Below are 23,365 nucleotides of genomic sequence, written 5' to 3' on the forward strand. Positions count from 1 at the left end.
CCACCACTGCCCGGCTCATAGAATTCTTAATGTAGACTTTTATGTTAAAGTTCTTTTATTTTGCACAGAAAATATGTCTGTTATATTTGAAAGAAGACTTGAGTTTGAATGCTGACTCTACAATTTAATAGATAGGCCATAGCTTGGTATGGTGACATACACCTGGAATCCTAGCACTTAAGAGGCTGAGCCAGGACTGAGAGTTCCATATCAGCCTGAGCTATATACTCTTGTCTAAAAACAAAAAACAAACAAACAAAACAAAACCACCAGTAATAAGCTGGGTGTGCTGGTGCATGCCCTTAATTCTAGCACTCTAGAGGCAGAGGCAGAAACAGGTGGATCTCTGAGTTCAAGGCCAGCCTGGTTTACAGAGTGAGTTCCAGGACAGCCAGGGCTACACAGAGAAACTTTGCCTGAAAAAAAAAAAATACATAAACAAACAAACAGTGTCAAGTTATGTAATCTTCCCTGTTCTCAATATATTCATCTATAAAACAGAGACATACTTTTCCCAAGACTTGTTGGGAGAATTAAGGTAATATTCTGTCTGTGCAATCACAGTGCTGAGAAGACTGAATGAAACCCATTCAAAGTCTGAGGTGCTCTTTCTGAATGTGACAAAGTGTGTTTCACAGGCCAGTTCTCAGCACAGACATCACTGATCCTTACCCAGCACTCCACAGCACAACTCACAACATGTGTCTCTCCCACTAGACCAGGTTCTGGAAGGTAAAGATTGTTTTTACTTCCATTTTCCCACGGCCTAGTACACTGCTTGATTAGTAAAATACTATTTGAACACATTGTCTTTAAAAAAAATAACAAAAGGCCTGGGAATATAGTTTAATTGTTTAATGAGCATGTATGAAGTCCCAGGTTTGATCCCCAATTCTCTACTCATACAGGAATGTGATGGTGGCACATGCCTCTAATCCCAGCACTTGGAAGATCAAGGCAGGAGGATCAGGTCACTTTAGCTTTATATTGAGTTTAGGGCCAGTTTGGGCTACATGAGACCTCTTTAAAAAACAAAACCAAAAATGACTTGGGGTTGGAGATTTGGCTTAGTGGTTAATAATATTTGTTCTTGCAGAGGACCTGGGTTCAATTCCCAGCACTCACATGGAAGCTCACAACTATCTGTATCTCAAGTCCCAAGGAATCCAGTGCCCTCTTCAGACCTCTGGGGGCAACAGACGTATGTGTGGTGTACATATGTGTGGTGTACATATGTATGTACACACAGGGAAAACACTCATGCACATTAAATAATAACATAAGGAGCTGGAAAGAAGCTCAGCAGTTAAGAGCACTGACTGCTCTTCCAGAGGACCTGGGTTCAATTCTTGGCAACCACGTGGCAGCCCTCAACTGTCTGTAACTCCAGTTCCAGGGTACCCAACCCCAACATAGACATACATGAAGGCAAAACACCAATACACATAAAATAAAAATGAATAAATTATTAAAAATAACATTACATTTTTAAAATAAAAAAACTAATGAAAACATGATGACATGCAATTTTGTGACAACTTCTATTTTAATATATTTTTAGTCATTCTGTAAAGCTTTTATTGTATATATTCATCTTCCATGGTATGTTACATAATGTGTGTTGAGCCCATTTCCTCCCATACATCCTACCCTCCCTTTTTTATTTTTGGATTTTTATTTAGCTGAGGATGATTTTGAACTGATTCTCCTGCTTCCACCTTCCAAGTGTTGGGATTATAAGAATGCACCACCACATTCAGTTTTGTTCATGCATATGACAACCTTGGTTGATTTCTTCAGGTGCCATCCATACACCTTGCTCTTTTTTTTTTTTTTTTTTTTTTTTTTAAGACAGGATCTCACTTTGTAGTTCTGGCTCACCTGGAACTTGCTATGCTTTGTCCCCATGTGCCACCAGGCCAAACCTACCTTGATTTTTCAAACAGGGTCTCTCATTGGCTTGGAGCTCTCTGATTAGGCTAGGGAACTCTGGGGATCTGCTCTCCATCCTCCAGAGCTGGGATTACAAGTGTGTGCCACCATCCCTGGCTTCTTTGTGTGGAGTCTGGAGATCAAACACAGGTCCTCATGCTTGCACATATAGCACTCTATCAATAAAGCCATCTTGCCAACCACATTGGCTGGTTTGTGTGCCAACTTGACACAAGCTAGAGTCCTCAGAAGAAGGAGCCTCAGTTGAGGAAAGGCCTCCATGAGATCCAGCTGTAAGGCATCTTCTCAATTAGTGATTTCTCAAAATGTGGGAGGGCTTACCCCATGGTGGGTGGTGCTATCTCTCGTTTGCTGTCCTTGGGTTTTATAAGAAGATGGGCTGAGCAAGCCAGGGGAAGCAGCTCCCCTCCATGGCCTCTGCATCAGTTCCTGCCTCAGGGACCCTCCTCTGTTTGAGTTCCTGTCCTAACTTCCTTCAGTAATGAACAGCAATGCTGAAGTATATGCCAAATAAACCCTTTCCTCCCCAGCTTGCTTCTTGGTCTTGGTGTTTTGTTGCAGCAATAGAAACCTTAGCTAAGACACCAGACTTTTTTTTTTTTTTTTTTTTAATATGGAACACTTCACAAATTTGCATGTCATCCTTTCACAGGGGCCATGTTAATCTTCTCTGTATTGTTCTAATTTTAGTGTATGTACTGCTGAAGGGAGCAACCTTTTTGTTTTCTTTAAGATTTATTTTATGTATTTGAGTATTTTGCCCGCATATATGTATGTGACTATGCATGCTGTGGGACGGTCTGTATGTCAAATTGCTCTGATTGGTCAATAAATAAAACACTGATTGGCCAGTGGCCAGGCAGGAAGTAGGTGGGACAAGGAGAGGAGAATTCTGGGAAGCGGAAGGCTGAGGCGGAGAGACACTGCCAGACGCCGCCATGACCAGCAGCATGTGAAGATGCCGGTAAGCCACCAGCCACGTGGCAAGGCATAGATTTATGGAAATGGATTAATTTAAGCTATAAGAACAGTTAGCAAGAAGCCTGCCACGGCCATACAGTTTGTAAGCAATAGAAGTCTCTGTGTTTACTTGGTTGGGTCTGAGCGGCTGTGGGACTGGTGGGTGACAGAGATTTGTCCTGACTGTGGGCAAGGCCGGAAAACTCTAGCTACATATGCACATGTATTATGTACCTGCAGAGGCCAGAAGAGGGTATTAGATTCCCTGGATCTGGAGTTACACTCAGTTGTGAGCCATCATGTGGGTTCTGGGAACTGAATTCAGATCCTCTGGAAGAACAGTAAGTGCTCTTAACCACTGAGCCATCTCTCTAGCCCGAGCACTACTGTTTTTGAAATAGCTTCTAGCTCTGGCTGGGCTAGAACTCTCCATGTTGACTAGGCTGACCTTGAACCTGTAGTAATCCTTTTGTCTTAGCCTGTAGAATGTTGGGATTACAGGTGTGCACCACCACACATAGCTCCTAATGGACATCTTTGCTGTGGAATAATCCTTCTGTACACTGTGAAAATGTGTTGTTCTCACTGTTAACAAAAAACTGATTGGCTGATAGCTAGGTAGGATTTTTGGGGCAAAGAGAATGCTGGGAGGAAGAATGGCAGAGTCAAAGGAGTTGAGAGAGATGCAGAAAGAAGATGAACATACCGTGTTGAAAGAAGGTACTGCCACGTGGCAGAGGGTAGATAAGAAATTAGGTTAGCTGGATGTGGTGGCACACACCTTTACACTTGGGAGGCAGAGCAGGCGTATCTGTGAGTTCAAGACCAGCCTGGTCTACAGAGTGAGTACCAGGACAAGGCTCCAAAGCTACACAGAGAAACTCTGTCTTGAAAAAACCAAAAACCAAAACCAAAACCAAAACCAGAAAAAAAAAAAGAAAGAAATTGAGTTAATTTAAAATGTAAGAATTAGCTAGTAACCAGCCTGAGCTATTGGCTGATCATTTATAATTAATATTAAGCCTCTTTGTGGTTATTTGGGAGCAGCTGCTGAGACACAGAGAAACTCCATCTGTACATATTGATTGCAACTTTTTGAAAGAGACTAAGCCGAAACCACCTTGCTACTCATTTGAGTCAGGATCTTAGGTATCATGGAAGAACCTTGCCTGTTTTGACTGTGAATTTGACCTTCCTGTTTCAACTTCCCTGAGTGCTGGGATTACAGGCACTTGTCACCAAGCCCAGTAATTTGGTAATGGGGGATCTAACCCAGGGCTTCATGCATCTAGGTAAACATTCTACCAACTAAGTTATATTCCAGATGCTTTTGAATTCTTAGCCCATTGACACTGAGAGAGAATATTCATTGCTTTACTTAAACAGGTTAGGTATAACTATACACCAATAGCCAACATAGATTATACATTCCTTGAAAGTAAGGCTCATGCCTTAAATTTCTTTTGCCTCAAATTATTGTACCAACTTCCCCTCCCATAAAAAGAGCAGAGCATACTAAAACAGTTGGGAAAAATGGTAGGTAAAATTGTCATTCCCTTTGACACTGAACATAAAACAATTGTATAAAAAAGACCTGAATCATTCTGACTTCATTTTCTTACTTGAGGCTGAAGATTTCCCAGGGTGGTGAGAACAGGTGAGTATTGTTATTTGTCATACTGGAATCTCCCTGAACTCTGTTCTCAGCACTTAACATGGGATAGTTTCTTAAGCCTGGGTACAGAGGGAAAGCTCTACCAAGTGGAAACTTTCTAATGTCTAATGGAAGCTCAGCTGGGCAAAGGAAGTGGAGCTCTAATGGAGGGGATGTAAAGGTCCTTTCCCGAAGATCAGGTGGACACTGTCAGCCAATGTCATTGTCACTGGGTGGAGACTGGCAAAGAAGAACAGCTCTAGGGGGTAAATGCTTATAAAAGAAAGCATTTAATTAGGGCTTACTTACAGTTTCAGAAGTTTATTCTGACTTAATATACACAGTAGAGGCTACACAGATAAGCATCCAGAGTCTCTGTTTGTACCAGTGGATTTATTCTTTTTTTTTAAAATTTTATTTATTTTATTTTACTTTTTTAATTAATTTATTTATTTTTATTTTATTTTATTTTACAATACCATTCAGTTCTACATATCAGCCACGGGTTCCCCTATTCTCCCCCCTCCCACACCCTCCCCTTACCCCCAGCCTAACCCCATTCCCACCTCCTCCAGGGCAAATCTTCCCCTGAGGACTGCAATTAACCTGGTAGACTCAGTCCAGGCAGGTCTAGTCCCTTCCTCCCAGACTGAGCCAAGTGTCCCTGCATAAGCTCCAGGTTTCAAACAGCCAACTCATGCAATGCGCACAGGACTTGGTCCTACTGCCTAGTTGCCTCCCAAACTGATCAAGCCAATCAACTGTCTCACCTATTCAGAGGGCCTGATCCAGCTGGGGGCCCCTCAGCCTTTGGTTCATAGTTCATGTGTTTCCATTCATTTGGCTATTTTTTTCAATAATTGAGTAAAATTTATTATAAGCCAGTCATCCTAGGGACCTCCATGCTATATATATATAGCCTCCATGGTTCTATGGGTTGTGGTCTGATTGTTCTTTATTTTATATCTAGAATCCACTTATGAGCGAGTACATACCATGACTGTCTTTCTGGGTTTGGGTTACCTCACTCAGGATGATTTTTTCTAGTTCCATCCATTTGCCTGCAAATTTCATGCTTTCATTGTTTTTCTCTGCTGAGTAGTACTCCATTGTGTATATGTACCACATTTTTTTCATCCATTCTTCTGTTGACGGGCATCTAGGTTGTTTCCAGGTTCTGGCTATTACAAATAGTGCTGCTATGAACATAGCTGAGCATGTATCTTTATGGTATGAATCAGCAATCCTTGGGTATATGCCCAAGAGTGGTATGGCTGGGTCTTGAGGTAGTTCGATTCCTAATTTTCTGAGAAACCGCCATACTGATTTCCACAGTGGTTGTACAAGTGTTTGTACCAGTGGATTTATTCTTTATTTACTTATTTCTTTCTTTCTTTCTTTCTTTCTTTCTTTCTTTCTTTCTTTCTTTCTTTCTTTCTTTCTTTCTTTCTTTCCCTCCCTCCCTCCCTCCCTCCCTCCCTCTCTTCCCTCTCTCTCTTTCTTTTTCTTTCTTTTTTTTTTAAATAAGGACGTCTTCATAAATTTGCATGTCATCCTCATGCAGGGGCCATGCTAATCTCTGTATCGTTCCAATTTTAATATGTGTGCTGCTGAAGTGAGCACTAGTCTTTCTTTTATATGGCTGACTCAAGCCCTTGGCCTTTTCAACATAGAGAAGATAGCAGATCTGACTTCTGATCTTCACTTCTCTTTAATGGATGCTCAGTGGTGGGAAAGAGATTGTGGGAGTAGGGTACTGGGAGGTCAGAACTTTTATTTCCCTACTGGTGTGCTATCCAGTTTCCTTAGCTTAGACACAGCTTCTGCTGTGGTTCTGCTGGTGCTAGACTAGACACCTTCAACACACTTCTCATTTAAGAGCAGATGCTGGAGGGAGAAAGAGATACCATCTACTCCAATGCCATCATTTGACAAGAAAGTGAGGTCTAGAAAAAAGGAAACAACTTTCCTTCAGTTACACAGCGAATATGGGATAGACTTCAGGCATTTTTCTGGAGTGGTGGTGCAGGCTAGCACTTGGGAAGTGGTGGCAGAAGGATCCAGAGTTCAATGGCATCTCCAACTTCCAGACTTTTGCCCCCCAACAGAGTAGAGGGGTTTTGCTACTGTTTTCAGGTAGAGCACTGCTCCTTTCCTGTTCTCTTGTTCACCAGCTGCTTGCAACGAGAAACTGAATTATTTCTCCACAAGCAAGAGAAAGCTCCTGTTTCATTTAGTTTGTGGCAGGGAAGCTGCTGGACACAGTCTGTGGAATCCCCTCTACCTTGGCAGGCTGATTTTACCCAACTGGTGGCAATGGCCTTGTGCCCACAGGCAAGCAATTTGAGGCTTGCTGTCCATGAATGCCAGGTGGCTGACTGGAGACCTATACTGCACCTGCTGATCCTGGTGTGAAACTCTTGGATTTGTATATGTGTGAGTTTCAGGAGGGCAATTTTTACACAGAATTAAGGGATCTGGCACTGAAGGTATAGATTACCTCTTTTTGAATTGTTGGTCTGTGGAGGTCCTCTAACCCCCATCCAAACATTACAGGCTACTGCTACTGCTCTTTGTTACTGTCTCAGTCAGTGTTCTATTGCTGTGAAGAGACACCAATATCACAGCAACTCTTATAAAAGAAAGCATTTAATTAGGGGCTTACTTAACAGTTTCAGAAGTTTAGTTCATTATCAGCACAGCAGGAAGCATGGTGGCATGCAGGCCGATATGATGCTCAAGTAGGAGCTGAGGGTTCCATATCCATAGGCAGTAGGGAGAAAGAGCCACTGGGCCTGACTTGGACTTTTGAAACCTCAAAGTCTACCGCCAGTGATGCACTTCCTGCAACCAGGCTAATCTTTTCAAATAGTGTTACTCCCTAAGCATTTAAATATATGAGCCTAGGGGGGGCATTCTTCTTCAAACTACCATAGTTACCCTCCAGAACTTGATGGTAAGGTCCTGTTGCTGAAGATACCACATACATGACCTATGGGTCATGGAGAATTCAAGCTGGTATTCACCTGGAACCTCTATCCCCCCTGGCTAGCTTTCACAGTACTAGAAGGAACTATGTATACTACTAGGGGAGAAAAATAATCAACACTCTTACCCAGCTGTGAACCCTGTAAGTTACACTAATGACTGGCCTGGCAATTCATGTCCACTGGTGCATTTGGGCCACAAATGCTGTGGGAGTGACCAATCACTTTCTGACTGGATTTAAAGCCTGATCCATAAGATGGAACTAGTACTGTTAACTGGGCCAAAAAATAGATCCACGATTAGCTAGCTAAGTGATAGGCCCTACAGGAGAACCTAATACTATTACTGTGTTAAATAGACACAGTAATAGCCCCCATTTCAAGCTCTTACCTTCACATCCACAGATTAGTTCATTTCCCATTCCTTACCAGATAACTTTTTTTTTTTTTTTTTTTTTTTTACAGTAGATGGCGACTAATACAGAGACCACAACTGGTCAAGGTGCAAAGGGTAAAACTGTTGAGTGCTAAATGAGACAGTTAGGTTACACCCCCTCTCCCCAAAGCTCAGGCATCATTGTAAATGAGGGGGCTGTTAGGGGAAGGAGAGTCCGCTTCCTTTAGGAATGTGAACCCTTAGAGCTATCCATGTCTGGTAGATGATCTATACTCACATACACACAGGCATCACTAACTGGACTCAGTGGGTTAAAAAATAGCCAGGCGTGGTTGTGCACACATTTACTCTCAGCACTTGGTGTCAGAGGCAGGCAAATCTCTGTGAGTTTGAGGTCAGTCTGCTCGACACAGAGCATTCCAGACCAGCCAGGGCTACATAATGAGACTCTATCTAAAACAGAGACAAAACCAAAAACCAAAGAAACAAAAAAGAGATTGAGAGAGCTCTTGAGTGGGCCCACATTTAAAATTGGAGAAGAGATGGGGGGGATAGGATAAGAAATAGAGGGGGCCAGGTGGTGGTGACACATGCTTTTAATCCCAGCACTCGGGAGGCAGAGCCAGGTGGATCTCTGTGAGTTCAAGGCCAGCCTGGTCTACAGAGTGAGATCTAGGACAGGCACCAAAACTACACAGAGAAACCTTGTCTTGAAACAAAACAAAACAAAACAAAACAAAACAAACAAAAAAACCCCCAAAAAACCAAAAAACAAAAAAACAAACAAACAAAAAAACCAAAAACCAAAAACAAAACAACAACAAAAAACAAACAAAAAAAGGAATTAGAGGGGAAGGGAAGGGTGTGAACTTGATCAAAATGCATTATATGATTGTATACAATTCTTAAAAAATTAAAAGATCTTGGCACTGGGGAAGTGTGAGACAGCTAAGCAAGTAAAGGCACCTGTTGCCAAGCCTGATAGCCTGAGTTCAAACCCTAGGACCCACATGGTGGAAGGAGAGAATTGATTCCTATAAGTTGCCATCTGACCTCCTTGTATGGACCATGACATGTGTGTATCTCATGTGCACAAATTGAAAAACAAAGGATGCTGGCTTTTGCTGTGGATGCATGCATGCATCCCCACATGTATTATGCATACACACACACACACACACACACACACACACACACACACACACACACGATATTGTTATTTCCAGATTGTCAGGAGAGATAATACCCCACTGCAAACCTAGAATCTATGGATAGCCCTGAATCTGTGCTTTAGGAAAGCTTTTCAAATGTCGGTTACTTTTTTTTTTGGAGACAGGATTTCTCTGTGTCACCCTGACTGATTTGGAACTTGATCTGTAGATCAGGCTGGCCTCAAATTCACAGAGATCCATCTGCCTCTGCCTCCTAAGTGCCAGGATTAAAGGCATATGCCACCATTGCCTGACAGGATTTCACATATCCTAGGCTAGCCTCTAATTTATTTAGCCAAAGATGACCTTGAAGTTTTGATCCTGACTCTATCTCCTAAGTGCTATCGTGTTTAGTTTATGGGGCATTGGGGATTGAACCCAAGGTTTTGTGTATGCTAAGCAAGCACTCTACCAACTAAGCTAAGCCCCTAACCCAACGGGGCAACATTTCTAAGGCAAGGAAGAGAAATGAGGTTTGGGTGTTAGGATGAACACACTATGAAGCAGAAAGAGTACCCTGTTTATGTCTCTCACAGGCTACTTCTTCGTGGTCATTTCCAGTACAGTCTCAGGCCACCTTAGATTTGAACGCCACCTGCTGGACACCAAGGAACTCCAAAGTTATGTCTCAGCCTTTTCACTACAATTTCACCTTTATTACAGGTCATTTTATAATCTGTTCAGGTGAGTTTTTTCTCTTGGGAGCCAGACTTATTGTCTTTCAGGGAGACTAGGTACATCCCTCCAACTCCCCGGACTGCCCTTTCCCCATCCAAAATATTTTATCCTGAGGCTGGATAAAGTGTTTCATAGTTCCTTGATTCAGGTGCCCCAGGGTGGCTGAACTCTACTCTATTTTGGGAAAACAAACTCAAAACAACACAGGGCACTCTTGATACTAACTGCATGTCTCTGTGTGTGTTATTCACACACCAACTAAGCAAAAATATTTCAGAGGGCCCTGGCTAGCTAGCCTAATTCAATTTAATTTGGATGCTATCGGGAAATAGCATCAGATACAGGGGTTGCAGGCTCAGTCCCAAGACTGTCTCCTGCCTTCAGATGCCAGCTGCAATCCTTCTGCTGTTCTATTTCTGACCAACCAGCTATACAGTGAGGTTCCCTACAAACCTAAGTTCTGGGTTGATTAATGTGCTTGAGTGGCTCCCCAAATTCTGGGAAACACATTAGTTAATCATAAGGAATATTAAAGGATACAAAGAGACACTCAGGATGAGTGAGGCATAGTAGAAGGGACACAGTTTCCATGTCCCAGGTATCTGTCATATACTGTTCTCCAGGTCCTGTATCTTCCGTAAGTCTGATCAGCTACTGAAGTTCTCCAAGCCCTCCAAGATCTTATGTAGACTTAGTGTCTTCAACCCTAAGAAGACTAGATGAGGACACCCAGCAAGGCCTGTCTGCTTCTGAAGTCTTCTTGGCCTCTATACAGCATTCCTCCTTCCAGGTAGGGGCAAACCTCTCTGGCATGAGGTAAAAGGCAGGCCAGAGAATTTCTTCATGGCCAGTTCCAGGACAGAAAGGCAGGGAAAGATTACAGTTTCTATGACCTGCTTTTGGGGAAAGTAATTCTGATTTTTATAGCCTTCTCTGGGGAGGGAGATATGAGCCAGGAATTGCAAAAAAAAAAAAATCCAAAAAATAACTATCATACAATCACAACCTACTGCCGACAGGAAGCAGCTGGATAGATGAGACAGGCCACAGGATCCTTGGACAGGAAGAAGGTACTGCCTTTGCTTGGCTTTCTGTCCCCTCAACCTGATTAAAATATAGGGAACTGGTGTGTTCATGGTCCTTGCTCATTTAGCACAGATAACTACTAGAACCCATTGAAGTCATTAGTGTACTGGAAACTGTGGACTAGCTATTCCAACTTGGGCTGCATCTTCAGAATGGGAAGTAATTTGTGAGTTTTGACAGTTCTAAAATAAATCCTTCATTGGTGAAATGGGGACAGCATTAATCTACATCCTCAAGATTGGCCGGGCTGTACAATATCCATGCAGTTCACAGGGCTGGGAAAACAGATGTAGAAATCTCTCCATCCCCTGCTGACTCTGCAATCTAGCTTGGTCAAAAAGCAGTCTTTTCATATTTTCTGAATGCCTCCTTAACATACACCTTTTAAGTATCTTTCAAATTTTTGCTTTAAAAGGAAGGAATTAAGGAGGATTTAAGAAAATGTTGTGGCTAATCTCATGCTATATTCACTTAATGTCATTTCTGTAATGTCTTTTAGTTTACCCAGCACTTTAATGATTTATTTTTATTTTATGTGCATTGGTGTTTTGTCTGCATGTATTATCTATGTGAGGGTGTTGGATCCCCTGACACCTGGAGTTACAGACAGCTGTGAGCTGCCATGTGGGTGCTGGGAACTGGAGCCAGGTGTTTTGGAAGAGCAGCCAGTGCTCTTAACTGCTGAGCCATCCCTCCAGCCACCCCTCTGGCACTTTTAATTAAAATTTGAAATTTGTGTGTGTATGTGTGTAGGGGATATGTGCATGTGAATCCAGGTGCCCAGAGAGGCCAGAGGTGTTGGATGCCCCTGGAGTTGGAGTTATAGGTGATTATGAGCTACCGGACATGGGTGCTAAGAATTGAACTTGGGCTGGGTGGTGGTGGCACACACCTTTAATTCCAGCCTTCGGGAGGTAGAAGCAGGCATACTTCTATGAGTTCCAGGCCAGCCTAGTCCACAGAATGAGTTCTAGGACAGCTAGGGATACACAGAAAAACCCTGTCTTGAAAAACCAAAACCAAAACCAAACCCAAACCCAAACTAAACCAAAACAAACAACACCCCCCAAAAACAAACAAAAAACCCACCAAAACCAAAACAAACAAACAAACAAACAAACAAACAAACAAAAAACCCAAAAAACTCTGGACCTCAGGAAGAGGAGTACATGTTCTTAACCACTGCACTATCTTTCTAGCCAGAGCGCTTACTCTTTTTTTTTTTTTTTTCTTCTTTCTTTCTTTTTTTTGGTTTTTTTTTTTTTTTTGTTGTGATATATATTTTTTATTTTACAATACCATTCAGTTCTACATATCAGCCATGGGTTCCCCTATTCTCCCCCCTCCCACGCCCTCCCCTTACCCCCAGCCCACCCTCCATTCCCACCTCCTCCAGGACAAGTCCTCCCCCGAGGACTGTGATCGACTTGGTAGAATCAGTCCAGGGAGGTCCAGTCCCTTCCTCCCAGACTAAGCCAAGTGTCCCTGCATAAGTTCCTGGTTTCAAACAGCCAACTCATGGAATGAGCACAGGACTTGGTCCCACTGCCTAGATGCCTCCCAAACTGATCAAGCCAATCAACTGTCTCACCTATTCAGAGGGCCTGATCCAGCTGGGAGCCCCTCAGTCTTTGGTTCATAGTTCATGTGTTTCCATTCATTTGGCTATTTTTTTTCAATAATTGAGTAAAACTGGAATTTATTATATGCCACAGTCGTCCTAGGGACCTCCATGCTATATATATAGCCTCTATGGTTCTATGGGTTGTGGTCTGATTGTTCATTTTATATCTAGAATCCACCAATGAGTGAGTACATACCATAACTGTCTTTCTGGGTTTGGGTTACCTCACTCAGGATGATTTTTTCTAGTTCCATCCATTTGCCTGCAAATTTCATGCTTTCATTGTTTTTCTCTGCTGAGTAGTACTCCATTGTGTGTATGTACCACATTTTTTTCATCCATTCTTCCATTGATGGGCATCTAGGTTGTTTCCAGGTTCTGGCTATTACAAATAGTGCTGCTATGAACATAGCTGAGCATGTATCTTTATGGTATGTATCAGCATTCTTTGGGTATATGCCCAAGAGTGGGATGGCTGGGTCTTGAGGTAGTTCGATTCCTAATTTTCTGAGAAACCGCCATACTGATTTCCATAGTGGTTGTACAAGTTTACATTCCCACCAACAGTGGAGGAGTGTTCCCTTTGCTCCACATCCTCTCCAACATTGGTTGTCATTGGTGTTTTTGATCTTAGCCATTCTAACAGGTGTAAGGTGGTATCTCAGAGTCGTTTTGATTTGCATTTCTCTGATGATTAAGGATGTTGAGCATTTCTTTAAATGTCTTTCAGCCATTTGTAGTTCTTGTTTTGTGAATTCTCTGTTTAGCTCTTTAGCCCATTTTTTAATTGGACTGTTCAGTGCTTTGATGTCTAGTTTCTTGAGTTCTTTATATATTGTGGAGATCAATCCTCTGTCAGATGTGGGGTTGGTGAAGATCTTTTCCCAATCTGTTGGCTGTCTTTTTGTCTTATTGACTGTGTCTTTTGCCCTGCAAAAGCTTCTCAGTTTTGAGAGGTCCCATTTATTAATGGTTGTGCTCAGGGTCTGTGCTGTCGGTGTTTTATTTAGGAAATGGTCTCCAGTGCCAATGCGTTCAAGAGTGCTTCCTATCTTCTTTTCTATTAAGTTTAGTGTAACTGGATTTATGTTTAGGTCTTTGATCCACTTGGACTTGAGTTTTGTGCATGGTGACAGATATGGATCTATTTGTAATCTTTTACATATTGACATCCAGTTATGCCAGCACCATTTGTTGAAGATACTTTCTTTGTTCCATTGTATAGTTTTGGCTCCTTTGTCAAAAACCAGGTGTTCATATGTGCATGGATTAATGTCAGGGTCTTCAATTCGATTCCATTGGTCCGTATGTCGGTTTTTATACCAGTACCAAGCTGTTTTTATTACTATAGCTCTATAGTAGAGTTTGAGGTCCGGGATGGTGATGCCTCCAAGGGTTGCTTTATCGTATAGGATTCTTTTAGCTATCCTGGGTCTTTTGTTTTTCCATATAAAGTTGAGTATTTTTCTTTCCAAGTCTGTGAAGAATTGTGTTGGGATTTTGATGGGGATTGCATTGAATCTGTAGATTGCTTTTGGTAAGATTGCCATTTTTACTATGTTAATCCTACCTATCCATGAGCATGGGAGATCCTTCCATTTTCTGATATCTTCTTCAATTTCTTTCTTTAGAGATTTAAAGTTCTTATCAAAAAGGTCTTTCACTTGTTTAGTTAGTGTTATCCCAAGGTATTTTATATTATTTGTGGCTATTGTAAAGGGTGATGTTTCTCTGACTTCTTTCTCAGCCCTTTTATCATTTGTGTATAGGAGGGCTACTGATTTTTTTGAGTTGATCTTGTATCCTGCCACTTTACTGAAGGAGTTTATCAGCTGTAGAAGTTCCCTGGTAGAGTTTTTGGGGTCACTTATGTATACTATCATATCATCTGCAAATAGTGAAAGTTTGACTTCTTCCTTGCCAATTTGTATCCCTTTGATCTCCTTTTGTTGTCTTATTGCTCTAGCTAGAACTTCTAGTACTATATTGAATAAATATGGGGAGAGTGGACAGCCTTGTCTTGTTCCTGAATTTAGTGGTATCGCTTTGAGTTTCTCTCCATTTAATTTGATGTTTGCTGTTGGCTTGCTATAAATTGCTTTTATTATGTTTAGAAATGTTCCTTGTATTCCTATTCTTTCTAAGACCTTTATCATGAAGGGGTGTTGGATTTTGTCAAAGGCTTTTTCAGCATCTAGGGAGATGATCATGTGGTTTTTTTCTTTCAGTTTGTTTATATGGTGTATTACATTGACTGATTTCCGTATGTTGAACCATCCTTGCATCCCTGGGATGAATCCTACTTGGTCGTGATGGATGATTGTTTTGATGTATTCTTGGATTCGGTTTGCCAATATTTTGTTGAGTATTTTTGCATCAATGTTCATGAGGGAGATTGGTCTGTAGTTCTCTTTCTTTGTTGCATCTTTGTGTGGCTTGGGTATCAGGGTAATTGTAGCCTCATAAAAAGAGTTTGGTAGTGTTCCTTCTGTTTCTATTGTGTGGAACACTTTGAAGAGGATTGGTATTAGTTCTTCTTTGAAAGTCAGGTAGAATTCTGCACTGAAACCATCTGGTCCTGGGCTTTTTTTAGTTGGGAGACTTTTGATGACTGTTTCTATTTCTTTAGGGGTTATTGGTCTATTTAAATGGTTTATCTGGTCTTGATTTAATTTTGGTATTTGGTATTTATCCAGAAAATTGTCCATTTCTTCCTGGTTTTCCATTTTTGTGGAGTACAGGTTTTTGAAGTATGATCTGATGATTCTCTGGATTTCCTCATTGTCTGTTGTTATGTCTCCCTTTTCATTTCTGATTTTGTGAATTTGGGTGTTCTCTCTTTGCCTTTTGGTTAATTTGGCTAGTGGTTTGTCTATCTTGTTGATTTTTTCAAAGAACCAACTCTTTGTTTCATTGATTTTTTGTATTGTTCTCTTGTTTTCTATTTCGTTGATTTCAGCCCTCAATTTGATTATTTCCTGGCGTCTATTTCTCCTGGGTGAGTTTGTTTCTTTTTGTTCTAGAGCTTTCAGTTGTGCTGTTAATTCATTGGTATGGGATTGCTCCATCTTCTTTATGTGTGCATTTAGAGCTATGAATTTTCCTCTTAGCACTGCTTTCATAGTGTCCCATAAGTTTGGGTATGTTGTACTTTCATTTTCATTGAATTCTAGGAACTCTTTAATTTCTGTCTTTATTTCTTCCTTGACCCATTGATGTTTCAGGTGAGTATTATTCAGTTTCCATGAGTTTGTGGGTTTTCTATAATTTTTGTTGTTATTGAGTTCTAACTTTAAGGCATGGTGGTCTGATAAAATACAGGAGGTTATTCCAATTTTTTTGTATCTGTTGAGATTTGTTTTGTGTCCAAGCATGTGGTCAATTTTTGAGAAGGTTCCATGGGGTGCTGAGAAGAAGGTATATTCTTTTGTGTTAGGATGGAATATTCTGTAGATATCTATTAGGTCCATTTGAGTCATAACATCTGTTAGGTCCTTTATTTCTTTGTTAAGTTTCAGTCTGGTAGATCTATCTTTTGGTGAGAGTGGTGTGTTAAAATCTCCCACTACTAATGTGTGGGGTTTGATGTGCGTTTTAAACTTTAGTAGTGTTTCTTTTATGAATGTGGGTGCTTTTGTATTTGGAGCATAAATGTTTAGAATCGAGACTTCATCTTGGTGGATTTTTCCTGTGATGAATATGTAATGTCCATCCTGGTCTCTTTTGATTGATTTTAGTTTGAAGTCTATTTTATTAGATATTAGGATAGCTACACCAGCTTGTTTCTTAGGTCCATTTGCTTGGAAAACCTTTTCCCAGCCCTTTACTCGGAGGTAGTGTCTGTCTTTGAAGTTAAGGTGTGTTTCTTGTATGCAGCATATGGATGGGTCCTGTTTTCTAATCCATTCTGTTAGCCTGTGTCTTTTTATAGGTGAGTTGAGACCATTGATATTGATGGATATTAATGACCAGTGATTGCTAATTCCTGTTATTTTTTTGGTTGTGTTGTGTTGTCCTTCTGTGGTGTATGTTGGTGTAGGATTATCTATTGCTTGATTTTTCATGGATGTGTTTAGCTTCTTTGTGTTGAATTTTCCCTTCTAGTGCTTTCTGTAGGGCTGGGTTTGTGGACAGGTATTGATTAAATCTGGTTTTATCCTGGAATATTTTGTTTACTCCGCCTATGGTGATTAAGAGTTTTGCTGGGTATAATAGTCTGGGTTGGCATCCATGGTCTCTTAGTGTCTGCATGAGGTTTGTCCATGATCTTCTATCTTTCATAGTCTCTATTGAGTAGTCTGGTGTTATTCTGATGGGTTTGCCTTTATATGTTACTTGGTCCTTTTCCTTTGCAGCTCTTAATATTTTTTCTTTATTCTGTGTGTTTAGTGTTTTGATTATTATGTGGCGAGGGGACTTTTTTTTGGATCCAGCCTATTCGGTGTTCTGTAAGCTTCTTGTATCTTCATAGGTATTTCTTTCTTTAGGTTAGGAAAGTTTTCTTCTATGATTTTGTTGAATATATTTTCTGTGCCTTTGAGTTGGTATTCTTCTCCTTCTTCTATCCCTATTATTCTTAGGTTTGGTCTTTTCATGGTGTCCCAAATTTCCTGGACGTTTTGTGTTAGGACTTTTTTGTCTTTATTGTTTTCTTTGACTGACGAATCTATTTTCTCTATCGTGTCTTCAGTGTCAGAGATTCTCTGTTCCATCTCTTGCAATCGGTTGGTTATGCTTGTTTCTGTAGTTCCTGTTTGTTTTGTCAGGATTTCTATTTCCAGCATTCCCTCAGCATGTGTTTTCTTTATTGTCTCAAATTCATTTTTCAGATCTTGGAATGTTTCTTTCATCTGTTTAATTGCTTTTTCTTGGCTTTCTTTAATTTCTTCCCATTTTTTGTTCGTTTTTTCTTCCATTTCTTTAAGGGAGTTTTTTATTTCCTCTTTAATGGAGTTTTTCATTTCCTCTTTAAGGGAAGTTTTTATTTCCTCTTTAAGGGAGTTTTTTATTTCCTCTTTAAGGAAAGTTTTTATTTCCTCTTTAAGGTAGTTTTTCAATTCCTCTTTAAGGAAAGTTTTTATTTCCTCATTGAGGGAATGTTTTATTTCTTCTTTAAGGGCCTCTATCATCTTCTTAATGTCATTTTTAGGGTTGATTTCTTCTGTTTCTTCTGTCATGGTATGTTTAGGTCTTGCAGGTGTAGAATCACTAGGTTCTGATGTTGCCATATAGGTCTTTATGTTGTTGCCTGTATTTTTGCACTGGCGCCTACTCATTTCTTCCTCTGTGAGGTGCAGGTGGTGTCTGTGTCTGAGAGTGCCTCTCTTGTTCTAATTTTTAGTCTTGGTTTAGTAGGGGTTCTTGGTTAAATTGGTGCTTTTGGGCTATTTCTTCAGGGGCAGCTGATTTCAATCGGTGAATTATATACTTATGATTCTGGTGATCTGGTTTGGTGTCTGGGTAGCGCCTTCTTCTGTGTTCTCAGGTCACTTTTTGTTCATTTGTCAACTCCTCAGCTGATCTTGTTTCTTCAGACTTTAAACTGTAGGCATCTGAATCCTCTCCCAGATGGGTTTCAGCTGAGCAGGGTAGTCTCACCAACACCTCCAAGTTGTTGGGTTTTACAGGATCAGCAGCTGGGCCTGGGTTGTCCTCAGACGGAGTGTTCAGATTCGTTCTGGTTCTGACCCACGGAGATAGCTTCTTCCCCAGATGTTGGGGTTAGGGGCGTCCCTGTTCCAAGCTGTGTCTGCTTGTCTCCGTCCCTGGGCCTGTTTACCTCTGCGGTCCGCCGCCGGGCCTGTATGTCCCTGTCAGCTGCCGCTGGGTCTGTCTGCCTCTGGGGGCCGCCACCGGGCCTGAATGTCCCTGTCGGCCGCTGCACGTCTACCTCAGCGGGCTGCCGCTGGGCCCGTCTTCCTCCACAGGCCGCCGCCACAGGCCTACCTGCGTCTGCTTGTCTTCGCCACCGGGCCTGTCTACCTCTGTGGACCGCCGCTGGGCCTGAATGTCTCTGTCGGCCGCCGCCGCTGGGCCCGTCTACCTCAGCGGGCTGCTGCTGGGCCCGTCTATCTCCGCGGGCCGCCGCCGCAGGCCTACCTGCGTCTGCTTGTGTCTGCCGCCGGGCCTCTCTACCTCTGTGGGCCGCCGCTGGGACTGAATGTCTCTGCCGGCTGCCTCCGGGCCTGAATATCCCTGTAGGCTGTCGCTGCTGGGCACGTCTACCTCAGCGGGCTGTTGCTGGGCCCGTCTACCTCTGCGGGCCGCCGCCGCAGGCCTACCTGCGTCCGCTCGTCTCTGCCGCAGGGCCTGTCTACCTCTATGGGCCGCCGCTGGGCCCGAATGTCTCCGCCGGCTAGAGCGCTTACTCTTAAGGGCTTTGGTGCACTTGTCTTGCTTAAAACTTTAAAGGATCTGGGCTGGGGACATCACTGAGTTGGTAGAGTGCCTAAGCATGCATAAAGCCCTGGGTTCACTTCCTAATACCACATAAACCAGGTATAGTGACTCACTCCTTTAATGCTCACACTATTGAGATAGAAGCAGGGGGACTAGGAATTCATGGTCTTCAGGCAGCTGAGTTCCAGGCTTGGCCTGGGATGCCTCAAAAACAAAATCCCAAACCCTTTAAAGGGATCTGAGGACATATTACTGTGATTTTACCTTTAATCACTACTATACTATACCTTTTACTTGTGATTAGTTTGTGAATTTTTCATAAAATTAAAAAAATTACGTGTTTTGAGTTCAAGGCCTGCCTGGTCTGCAGAGTGAGTTCCAGGACAGCCAGGGCAATACAAAGAAACTCTCCAAAACCAAAACCACATAAAAAGTGGATGGGTGGTGATTTTGTGTGCCACTTTTTCTTTTTGTTTTTTTGAGACAGGGTTTCTCTGTGTAGCACTGGCTATTCTAGAACTCACTCTGTAGACCAGGCTGCCTTGAACACAAAGATCTGCCTGCTTCTGCCTCCAGAGTGCTGGAGTTAAACTCTGCCTGGCTGTGCACCACTTTAATGCTTGGTGTTCAAGAGGCCAGAAGAGGATGCTGAATCCCCTGGAACTGGAATTACAGTCATTAGGCACCATGTGGGTGCTGGGAATTGAACCCAGGTCCTCTGGTAGATCAGCCAGTGTTTTTAATCTCTGAGCCATCCTCTAGCTTTCTACATGTGAACTTTTAAAAAAGATTTTATTTTTAATAAAATGTGTATGGGCCTGCATTCTTGCACTCTGGTATTTGGGGAGACCAGAAGCATAAAACTGCCTAAAACTGGAGTCATAGGTGCTACTGAGCTCAGGTCTTCCATCTCTCCAGACTAAGTCTGTAGTCTTTCAAAGGACCCAAGTCCTTAAAAACTAAAGCTGAATTATGTTCCTTGTAAATTCCTAAAAAGACTCTTTTGTAGTGATTTTAGAAACTCTTTTGCCTATACCTGAGGTCTACTGTGAGAAATGGATTACTGTGTGCTGCTTCCACATATTCTGCTTTATGATCTGGACATAAGCCCAGGAATCTGCATTTTACAATAAGCATCTATAGCAATTGTGATGGAGGTGATAGATAGCTGGAATATGCTTCCAGAACACTGACTTTGACTATAAAAGGAATGAGGGGAGGCTGTAACTAAAACAAATCTTCATGTGTAAATCCCACTTCATTTAGCTCTTTGGAGCCATAGCTCTCACACTGGGGTTAATATCGTCTTGCCCAAGAAATAAACCCTCAGTCATTTCCCTGAAAGAGGAGAGGTAGCCCTGGGCTGGGTGTCAGACACTTAGGAAAGTGTGTTATGTGTTAATTTGTTACCCAACCTGAATCATTTCTGTGCAAAGGTTTGGCTGAAGGCAGTATGAACTGACATACTCTCCCTGGTGATTTTGTAGTTTTCACTGTAGAAGGCATGCACAAAGCAGGAAGTAGAGTAAAGGGGGAGGTACCAGGGACTAAGCTGGAGTTATATCAAGCTTTGCAGTACAAGCAGCAAGCATTTTAGCAGGGGAGAAAAGGGCTACAAACAGCTTCAGACACCAGTGTTTTCTGGGCATCTCATTTTGAGGGAAACAACAAAAATGCATCGTATTGACAAACCAACCCTTGGCCACTATGTAGAAAGTTTGTGAGTAAATGGCGTTCTGAAATGTAGTTCATTTCATAGAAAACAATGAATGATAAGTCTTGACAGAAAAAATTAGGCCAAAAGCCTGGCAAGCACCTCAAATAGCCCAGAGGAGGTTGCGGAGCCTTAGCAGAAAGAAAGCGTCATTGAATCCCTGGCCTAGCTAACACAGACTAGAGGATGCTTTCAGTGCATTTTAAAACAGACCTGCCTTTTGGGATGAACCATACAGTTCTTAGAAATCACTGATGGTTTTTTTGAAGAATCCCACCCCCAACTCCTGGGAACAGATTAACAAGAACCCCAAGTTGTGAGATTAGGGAACACAGAGGCTGCTCTGTGATTTAGAAGTCTGACTTGACATGGTGAGAGATTATCTCTGTCCCTGCTTCCCTCACCTCATTTGATGGTCTCAGGAATGATTTAAGGACAGGAATTCCCCCCCCCCCCCAGACAGGGTTTTGCTGTGTGGCTTTGGAGTCTGTCCTGGAACTTGCTCTGTAGCCCAGGTTGGCCTCAAACTCACAGAGATCCACTTGCCTTTGCCTCTGCCTCCTGATTGCTGGGATTAAAGGCATGTGCCACCACCACCGGCCAGGACAGGAAAATTTTATACAATGATCAAAACTCTAAAATTGTCGCATAATTAATCTTTTCTATTTTTTTATTTTATTTAATCTTATTTAAAAGTACTTTTTTTCTAGGTAAATAAAACCACTAAAATTTTAGTGTTGGGTAAACCTTGGAAGCCATATACTTCCGTTCTGTCTATTCATAAAGATGACTGAAGCACAGGAAGTTTATTTGGCATTTCCAAGGTTATAGGGATGTTCTTGAGACAGGGTCTATTATGGAGCTCTGGCTGTCCTGAACTTACTCTGCAGACCAGGCTGGCCTAGAACACAGATCTGCCTGCTTCTGCCTCCCAAGTGCTGATTAAAGGTGTGTGCCATCCTTACCATGTCAGGGCTGTTCTTCAGACTGTCACTAGTTCTGTCTGTCACTGTCTGCATAACCACCTTCTCTTAAGGAGTTCCAACTGCTCGCTTCATGCTTGCTCAGCATCAAGTACTATAGCCAACATATTTTTTAAAAATAATTTATTTTTATGTGCATTGGTCTTTTGTCTGCATAATTGTCTGTGTGAGGATGCCAGATCCCCTGGAACTGGAGTTACAGACAGTTATAAGCTGCCATGTGGGTACTGGGAATTGAACCTGAGTCCTCTGGAAGAGCAGCCAGTGCTCTTAACCGCTGAGCTTTCTCTACAGCCCTGGTCAACACATTTTTTTTTTTTTTGTGGTTTTTCAAGACAGGGTTTCTCTGCATAGCTTTGCGCCTTTCCTGGAGCTCACTTGGTAGCCCAGGCTGGCCTCAAACTCACAGAGATCCACCTGGCTCTGCCTCCCAAGTGCTGGGATTAAAGGCGTGCGCCACCACCGCCCGGCTTTGTGGGTTTTTTTTTGAGGGATGGGAGTGATGTAGGGAAGAATATGCTGGCATATGGTACTTATCCCTCTGGCCTTTGAGGAGAGAGAGAAGAGGAGAAAGGGAGGAAGAATAGGGAGGTGGAAAAGAAGATTGGGGAGAGAGATGAAAAAGGGAGACAACCTTGTGCTAATTATTTTTGTTTTTTTGAGACAGGGTTACTGTGTGTAGCCCTGGCTGTCCTGGTACTTGCTCTGTAGACCAGGCTGGCCTGGAACTCAAGAGATTCATCTGTCTCTGCCTCTCAAGTGCTGGGATTAAAGGGGTACATCACCACTGCTCAGTTTATTTTCTTAATTTTTACAAAATTATTTGTCGTAGCTAGGCGGAGGTGGCACACACCTTTGATCCCAGTATTCAGGAGGCAGGTCCAGGCGAATCTCTGAGTTTGAGGTCACCTTGGTCTACAGAGTAAGTTCCAGGACAGCCAGGGCCACACAGAGAAACTATGCCTCAAACAACAACAACAAAATTATTAATCCTAGTTGGGTGGTGGTAATGGTGCAAAACTTTTAATCCCAGCACTCAGGCAGGCAAGATCTCTCTGAGTTTGAGGCTAGTCTGGTCTACAGAGCTGTAGTCGTATTTGTTCCACCCATGACCTTGGACTATTACAGCTCAAAGGAGGCAGTGCTTCCTGCCATCGACCTCTGAGAAGGGGTTGGAGAAGAGTCACATGCCCCTTCTCCCTGCTCCTGCCTGCGAGGTCAGATCAGATGATGACTTCTGCTGTCTTACTCTGTTCTGTAATCATGAGTGTATTGCCTCATTTTATAATTCTGTTACCCATTTAATAGATTCATGTGGATTGATCTTAATGTAATAAATAACACCCAGGACAGCCAGGGATATACAGAGAATATATAATCTATTCTAAAAGTATGAGTGTTCTGCATGCATACACATCTGCATACCACATTCATGTCTCCTGCCTGTGGAGGTCAAAGGAGGGACTAGATCCCCTGGGACTGGAATTAGTTGTTAGCCATCATGTGGGTGCTGGGAGATGAACCTGGGTCCTTTAGAAGAACAGCCATCACTCTTAACTGCTGAGCCATTGATCCAGCCCTAGATGTTTTATTTATTTATTTATTTTTACTTGATACAGGGTTTATGCAACTCTGGCTGTTCTGTATAGACCAGGCTGGTTTCAAACTCAGAGATCCACTTGGCTCTGCCTCTGGAGTGCTGGGATTAAAGGTGTGCAC

The 23,365-nt window shown here is 42.3% G+C and overlaps 2 non-coding genes across 2 annotated transcripts; both read right to left on the minus strand.

The window, feature by feature from the left end:
• Positions 1–2,560: 2,560 nt before the first annotated feature.
• Positions 2,561–2,667, minus strand: LOC121824570 (U6 spliceosomal RNA). The gene has a single exon (XR_006066502.2). It is a non-coding gene; the product is annotated as a U6 spliceosomal RNA (small nuclear RNA).
• A 3,419-nt stretch (positions 2,668–6,086) lies between these two features.
• LOC121824566 (U6 spliceosomal RNA) lies at positions 6,087–6,190 on the minus strand. The gene has a single exon (XR_006066498.2). It is a non-coding gene; the product is annotated as a U6 spliceosomal RNA (small nuclear RNA).
• Positions 6,191–23,365: the final 17,175 nt, after the last annotated feature.

Source organism: Peromyscus maniculatus, chromosome 20 (assembly GCF_049852395.1).
Source record: "Peromyscus maniculatus bairdii isolate BWxNUB_F1_BW_parent chromosome 20, HU_Pman_BW_mat_3.1, whole genome shotgun sequence".
In the NCBI taxonomy this organism is placed as follows: Eukaryota; Metazoa; Chordata; class Mammalia; order Rodentia; family Cricetidae; genus Peromyscus; species Peromyscus maniculatus.